The sequence below is a fragment of the Paroedura picta genome, chromosome 1 (assembly GCF_049243985.1).
Source record: "Paroedura picta isolate Pp20150507F chromosome 1, Ppicta_v3.0, whole genome shotgun sequence".
NCBI classification, from domain to species: Eukaryota; Metazoa; Chordata; class Lepidosauria; order Squamata; family Gekkonidae; genus Paroedura; species Paroedura picta.
Genome location: NC_135369.1, coordinates 166,673,128 through 166,681,338, shown reverse-complemented (window position 1 = coordinate 166,681,338; position 8,211 = coordinate 166,673,128). Strand labels below are relative to the sequence as shown.

General features: G+C 43.1%; 1 long non-coding RNA gene across 1 annotated transcript in view; it reads right to left on the bottom strand.

The window, feature by feature from the left end:
• Positions 1-2,926: 2,926 nt before the first annotated feature.
• Positions 2,927-8,211, bottom strand: part of LOC143820047 (uncharacterized) — a 39,559-nt gene continuing 34,274 nt past the window's right edge. Inside the window, exons 3-6 of the long non-coding RNA XR_013225219.1 lie at positions 7,732-7,844; positions 6,892-7,039; positions 6,263-6,327; positions 2,927-4,930 (exon numbers count right to left, since the gene is read on the bottom strand). This is a non-coding gene — a long non-coding RNA (uncharacterized LOC143820047). The remainder of the gene's footprint in view (positions 4,931-6,262; positions 6,328-6,891; positions 7,040-7,731; positions 7,845-8,211) is intronic.

The window sequence follows — 8,211 nt, the reverse complement described above, 5'->3', positions numbered from 1 at the left end:
CTGTGGCAAGCCCAAAGTCACCCAGCTGGCAGTATGTGGGGGAGTGCAGAATCGTCCCCGGCATGCCAGATTAGAAGTCCGCACTCCTAACCACTACACCAAACTGGCTCTCCCATGTATCTCCCATGTATCCCATGAAGGGCTGTCCCATGTATCCCTGTCCTGGCGAGGTGGTGGGCCAACAATTCGTGGTCAACCACATCAAATGCAGGGGACAGATCTAACATCACAAGGATAGCTGAACCACCCCATTACAGCTGGCATCGGAGATAATCGGTCTGGGCAATGGATATAGGACTGATTGCTACAGGACAGGTTAGTGTTCTGTTATCTATTTGTTTTGTTTAATCAGATATCTAGAGGGATTCAATTATCTTTAAATAAAAATGTCAATTGGCAGTCCACTGGCTGGGAAACACAGGGTTTCACTTTAAATGTGGAAAAACAGTCACAGTATCTCCCTGTATTTAAGGAGCATTTTTGCAGCACTTGATAACAAAATAACCTGGAGAGTGGGATTTGATTCCCTGCGCCGCCACATGCAACCTGCTGGATGACCTTGGGATAGTCACAGTCCTGTTATAGCAGTTCTCACAGGCCAGATTGGCCAGGGATTCTGTTTTTTTGGGAGGGGGGAATCATCTGAGCATGGAATCAGGATCACTGTAGATGAACAGGTAGTTGTGAGTTTCCTGCATTTTGTAGGGGATTGGAAGCAACTCCCAACTGTATGATTCTAGGAATTCTGTCTGAGTTCTCTCAGCCCCACCTACCTCACAGGGTGTCTGTTTTGTGGAAAGGAAGGAAGGGCAATTGTAAGCTGCTTTGAGACTCCTTTGGGTAGTGAAAAGTGGGGTATAAAAACCAGTTCTTATTCTTGTTCAGTCAAAGTGATTTTAAATGTCATGTGGTTGTGCCAGAGATGCAAGCCTGGGTCCCCCAGTGTCCTTGTTCCTTGCCCTATTAGCAATACTCAGCCCTGTGGGCCCTCAAGGTCAAATGTGCACAAATCAGACTATATATGTTCCAGTCCATCATGATGAAGCATAACATATCGAGACACACCAGCATACCCTTACCACAACCTGATGCTCTCTGGCACAAGGTAGGCTCTTGGATCCAATCAGGAATGTCTTTTTTTTTTTTTTTTTTTTTTTTTTTTATAGAAAGTTTTTATTTTATTTTCCAGAGTTGAAAACAGTGAGATACATGCAATCTACATTGTTAATACAGAAAAGGAGAGCTATACTCTTCATTTGATACACTTGGTTCCCCATTTTTAATCCCTTTTGTAAATAGTTCAGGTAAGGGCCCCATTATTCTTGTAAGGCCTCTTAGTGTCAGTTTGGCTATCTTGGTAAGATCAGCTAGTTTATTCACCCAGTCTTCTGTCGAGGGTAGTTCTTACGTTTTCCATTTCTTGGCCAATTCTAGTTTTGTTGCCGTCGTCGCATAGTAGAAGAAGCTCTGTATGTGGGTTAGGAAGCGCTGTGGAAAAACATTTTGGTTCCCTGTTTCAATCTTACAAACCCTCTTCTCTCCATTTAAGATTATAGACTGGCTACAATATTATGGACTTTGAAATGATGGTAACAAAGTAGACTTCTCTTTTTAAATGTGGTGCAAACGTGAAAAAGTCTATAAAAAGTCTATAAGCTTTGGGTAAAAGTCCAATCAGGAATGTCTTTTGATGGAACTTTCCAGAAGATATTAACATCTGCTCCTAATTCCCCCCTCCCATCTGGTTACACAACTGAGCACAGGTTCTCATGGTTAACCAATGACCACATTCTTAAGTCTGGCCTTGAAAAAGATAAAGATGGTATCTGCAGGAAGGCCTAAATCATGGACACCTTTCAGGCAGACTAGGCCTGCTAATAATCACGTTAACCTTGGAGGGAAGGAAGGATGCTTTGCTTCTCAGGCTGTTTAACATAATGCCCCCTTGTGAGTCCCAGTGATCATCACATGGGCAGTTCAGAAAGGTAGCTATTGTGGGCTTTATAGGATGGAAATCTGCAAGGAAACGTGTGTGGAGCATAAACAATTGACAAGCCCCATCAAATACCCAAGCTTTCATCCCTGGGATGCTCTACGTTTTTGCAACCTTGAGCAGGCTATTTCCCCAACTCCTTTTCCTCCATCTGTGAACTAATTCTCAGCATTATGAAGGCAAAGAGTATGTTCTGTTCTCCTCTACCCATCTTTTCAGTAAGTAATATTAATCTTCATTTTTGCAGAATGTCCAGCTCCTGATTTTCTTCCCCCTTCACTACTCCAGTGCTTCTCCTTTTGTGCACCACTCCTCTCTCCACTCCTACATCCCCTGCATCACCTCTTCCTATTGAAGATTGCCATGCCACAGTGTTGGGACTTTAGGACTTGGCTTAGTCCTGAGTCCTTCTAGAGAAACAGAGCTGCAGAGAAACAAAGAGTTTTGAAAGTATGCAGTTATTAGTTACCTTTGTGGATGAGCCACAGATCCAATACTCACAGCACTTTGAGGTTTAAAAGGGAGTAATTTTTACTGGAAAGATTATTTACATATATATGTCCTATTCATCCGCTTTAGTCTCCTTACTGAAACAAAGTATAAAAACTTAAAGATTAGTTACAAAAGCAGCACACTGCAAGCCTTTATGGCTAGGTTGCAAACAGACTACATCCCACACATCAGGAGATAGAGTGCAACCTAATGGAATCCACTCCTTGCTTCTACAAAAACACACTTAGCTGCTCTTCCTGAAGAAAGAGGAAGTGGGCAGAAGCCGAATTTAAACAAAAGAATCCCCGGGGTACATGGCTCAGAACTCCATGCAACCTCAGAATGCCCATTAGGTGTCACTAGTGAGCACATAGTACAACTCAGCTGCTTAAACAGATTAACAACGATCCTTCAAGGCTGACTCCACCAAATTACTTGCTGATTGCAGTTCCAAGACATAATTATATAATTTATGTCAGACCCCTGTATTGTACAGTTAATAGTATATTATGCTATTGCTTTATGTCAATAAAGGCTGCTCGACTACTGTTATGAAGAACCCTCCTCACACACACCCCTCAATATTTTCTAGCTCTATAAATGGTCTGCAAATGGCAAATTGTATTTTTATAGAAACAAATGTAAGCAATGTAACAAAACAAATCAACTCCACATGTATACTACTGAACTAGCTATGAGCCTGTGACTCACAAGGAAGAGAGCCTTGTATTGTGGTAAATAACTCAGTGAAAATGATGAGGGCAGCAGTAGAAAAAACCCAACAAACTCTGCGTCAGCGGTTGTTAGGAAAAAGGACTGAAAATCAAATGCCCAGTGGCATAATGCCTTCATGGTGTTGTCACAGTTAGAATGCTTTATACGGTTAAGATCGCCCCATCTCAAACCACAACGTCTCCACAGACTTAGAAAAGGGCCGGGGTGGGTGGGGATACAGTAAGATAATGTTTCTGTTCAGGTAAAGACTCCTGGATTTTACTTAGGACCTAACTATACATTATATTTCTGGAGATTTGAGTGGCGGTACCCTGGATCCAATTTCCTAGCACCCGTACAACAGTTGCAAGGATTAAAAAACAAGAACAACGGGAGCCCAATTCTGCCTTTCCCCTCCAGGCCATTTTGTTGGTGTAATTGACAAAGTCTAGCACAGTGGTCCCCAACCTTTTTATCACCGGCGACCGGTCAATGCTGGAAAATATTACTGAGGCCCGGGGGGGGGGGAGGTAGTCTTTTGCCAAGGGACGTTGCCACCGCCACCTGAGCCCCTGCTCCACTTGCTTTCCTGCTGGCGCCCCTGACTTCCCGCCACCTGCTGGGGGGCGCTGCCAGCAGCAGCTGTGCAGTGCCACGCCAAGGGGGGGGGCCCAATGATGGTGGCTGCAGAGTGGCAGGGCAACCCCCAAGGCAGCAGCTGGGGAGGAGGACGAGAAGGAGCCGCGGCCCGGTACCAACTGATCCACAGCCCGGTGCCGGTCCCCGGACCGGGGGTTGGGGACCACTGGTCTAGCACATTTCCCCTAGCTGACATAGCCCCAATGGGGAATTATTTGCATAACTTGGGAGCAGCAAATGACTTCTTTACTGAAACCATTTCAGCTAGGGGGGAGGCACAGATGATAAGACCAAGAGCTCCTCCTCTCATCACTATAATTTTAAGTAGAATCAACCTGCTATTTTTTTTAATGATTCCCACAATGGTTGTGTATCTGCTGGGAAAGAGAGTTGGGTCTGGGGACTCCAACCCATCAAAAACCATAACACCTAGTTGGACACCTAGCAATTTCCCCACCAAATCCCAACCCACTAGAGTGGTCAGAAAAATTAATAAAATATGTTTTAAAATTTGCAGCCCACCAACAAAAATCACATATTCGAAAGCAGAGGACACTAATTCAGTTTTCACTCTTTAACTGTGATGATGAAAGCTCAGTTAAAATACGAGACAGTATATGTCCCCTAAGACTTCAGAAACCGCTCCTAGGTGGCCAAATTTATAATGACATTCTGTGGGAATAAATCAAAATCAGTCCTCTCAGTCTTCTGCAGGATGGGAAAGGCTCGTTCCAACGACAGCTGCTTCAGTGGATTTAATTGCTTTGTTTTAATTAAAGATCCATCCATATACAATATTCTTTGCAAGCTCTGCAGACTTTACACCTTTATCGTAGTGTAACAGTAGGGTAACAGTCCAATCCATCAAACGGCAGTCTTTAGAAAAAAAGCAGCAGATTAGAATGGCCAAATAAAATGAGAGCCATTTCCTTGGATGGCATTGCTTTATCCAAAGTGGCTAGGGATGTTTGCGCTCATGGGAAAGCAATTGCCTTTTGGATTTTCTTTTTTCATTCACGAGGTTCTGAAGGACTGGGAAGTAGTGAGAACCTAGGTCTCCTTAAGTTCCCAGAATAATAATCCCTAGGTCTCCTGAAAGAAATAGGTAAAAGTTATGTGTATTTCTTATCACATGGAGTATAAAAAGTGTTCTTAAAAAATGACATGAACAGTTTTTTTTAAGTATATATTTTGCAAAGGGGTGGAGAGAAAATGAGCAGCCTTTCTCAACTTTTTTACCGTTGAGAAAGCCCTGAAACATTCTTCAGGCTTTGAGAAACCCCAGAAGTGGTGCAATTGTGCAGAATATGGTTGGGAAGCAGAGCTGTGTACGCGTCCACCCCAGGGACCCCCTCCTTCCCACCCCCTCCAGGCCCATCATTTTGGAAAAGGGGTTGACCCCCCGGTCAACATGGCCATATATGGTAATATCACCTGATAATTGTTTAACAAACTTTTAAAAAATTACAAATTAACTTCCATCTATTCAAAGGAAGAAATGTATATTGGTTTGAAGGTCTACAATGGATGGGAATTGATTTTTAATATGTTTAAATTCTGTTAAACATTGATCAGGTGAGATGACCATATATGGTCATGTTGACCTGTCCTCCCAAATGGCCAATGATGGGCCTGGAAGGGGTGAGAAGGGGAGGGGCCCCAGGTGGGTGTATACACAGCTATGGTTCCCAACCATATTTTGCACCACTTCCGGGGTTTCAGATGATTCTCTGGGGGAAAAAAAGTTGAGAAAGGCTGGTCTACAGTCTACCTTCATCATTAATGACACCGTCCTATTCATTTTATTTGGAAGTAGGCCCAACAACATCCAAGGGAACTCATTCCCTATTACATCTCTTGTGTCTGAGAAATTAATAGCCTTTATTCATTAGGAAACAAAGTCCTCTTGGGGATGGCCTTGGGACTACTCTAGCAAAAGTAATTGAAGGAAACTGGACGTATTCACTATTCAACACAATTTGTGCCCAATAAAATGAACAGCAATAATTTCCTATAATTTACACTATAAACTGTTCAATCGCCAGCTGCATGTCGTTCCAGTTCATGGTATTTTTTGTTCATTAAAAAAAATACGTGACTACATTATAGAAGTGATGGACCAAGTTTGCACATGTTTTTTGAGCTCATTCTCCATCTCTGTGACACAAAGAAGCTCATGTACAAAAGGGGGGAGCAACTTGCATGTCTCATCAATGTATGTCTCAACTCATCTCCTATATCAGGGGTAGTCAAACTGCGGCCCTCCAGATGTCCATGGACTACAATTCCCAGAAGCCCCTGCCAGCGAATGCTGGCAGGGGCTTCTGGGAATTGTAGTTCATGGACATCTGGAGGGCCGCAGTTTGACTACCCCTGTCCTATATCTTTGAATTTAATGAAGTATCTTTTGTGTGATTAATTTACCTTTTAAAAAAAGAAATAAAAAGTTTTAATTATTTGTCTTGCCATTCTGATCAGCCGCAAGGAATCTGAAAATAAACCAAAGAAGACTTTTTTTTTGTCACAGAAAATGGAAAAATGCACTGAAAGAGAGAACAGAGTAGTTCCTCAGTGGAACAGGCTCCCTTGGGAGGTGGTAAGTTCCACTTCTTTGGAAGTTTTTAAGCAGAGGCTAGGCATCTGACAGAAAGATTGATTTTATGAACGTAGGCAGATTGTGAATGGGTGGGCAGGAAGGGATGTGCCAGTGCTGGTCTCTTGTGGCCCTTCCTTGCATACCCAGGGAATTGCTAATCGCTGCTGAGGGTAGGTGAATTTCCTACAGGCCAGGCTGGATTCTGGAGATTTTTGGTGTATGTGTGTGTGGATCACTTGGGCATGGAATTAGGGTCACTGTGGGTGGGCAGGTAGTTATGAGTTCCTGCATTGTGCAGGGGGTTCAACTCGATGACCCTGGAGAATCCTTCCAACTATGATTCTATAACAGATGCATATTTTAGTCAAGCTGTTTACAAAAAGAAACGTGAAAAAATATGACATGCCTATAATCATTGCAAAACAAGATAACTTTTAGTGATATTATAATCTTGTACCCAATTTGGGGAATGAGGGAGAAGTTGATTCCATTATGGGATGGTCAGAATGGCCACCCTGTATCTTTCCTTTCCTCTCTTCTGTCACGTGTTCATTCTTCATGTTTAACACAATCCAGTGCCTCTGACAAGGCTTTTCAAGTCTGCGCTGTCAAGTGGAAAGAAAAAAAGAGAACAGAAGGAGAATGCAGACGCAAATCACATTTGAATGCTCAGTTACAAAAAAAAAAAAAAAAGAATGACCTCCTTTTGCTCAGAGATTCAGAAAACAAAATTGAAGTCATCAGTTGAGGTGTCAAAGAAGACTGTATACAGGATTGTGTGTGTGTGTGTACCTTACCATCATGAGACCTTGCTAATTTGGCTGATCTTGAAGTGATGCCTGGATGAGGAACGGATTCTTGGCTTTGACCCTGTGACCTTTGTCCCCAGCAATTTAACCTGGTCAACCTGACTTTAGTGATTTGCAGAGTGTCTTTCTCCTTTCTCCTTGTCATCCAGTCAAAGTTTAATAAAAGGAATGCCGGAACTCCAAGGAGGACTTTGGCAGCTCCTCTCGCCCCCTGATCACTATTGCAGTCTTTTGAACAGGTCTCTAGAACTTCCTCCTTTTACATAAGGTGACCAGATTGCCCCACTTTTGGAGGGACATCTGGGGGCACCTGGCAAACTGTACTTAAGTTGAAATTATATATATATTACAATACTATTTTTGCGTTCTATGTGTTCTATGAAAATTTTTGTTGCTCCATATAGACCAAATTTTTAATCAAGAACCTCCCCCCCTCCCCCCAGTCAATGGTGTCCCGCTTTACCAATGTTAAAATCTGGTCACCTTACCTTTACAGTAAATCCAGCTGCCTGTCACAAATAGGAACATTTGTGCTGGAAGACGAGAAGGCTCCACATTGCTTGAGGGTTCTTTCCCTCAAGAGTTTTCCACCATCACCTTGCTTAGGAAGAAAAAGAAATGCTGATTTTTTTTCATACACTGCTTTTCACTATCTGAAGGAACCCTGAAGTTGCTAACAAACATCTTTCCCTTCCTCACTCCACAACAGGCACCTGTGAGGTAGAGGGAGCTGAGAGAGCTCTGCGAGAACAGCCCTAAGGGAATTGTGCCGAGCCCAAGGTCACCCAGCTGGCTGCATGTGGAGGAGCGGGGAATCAAACTCGATACTCCACAGCAATTTAACCACTATATCATGCTGGTTCTGGGGTGGGCTGGGAGGTTTCCATAAAAATATGCCGCCAGAAGATATTATTGCAGATGTGTAGAGGTTTGTGTGTGTGTGTAGGGGGGGGTGACTTGCACAAGTC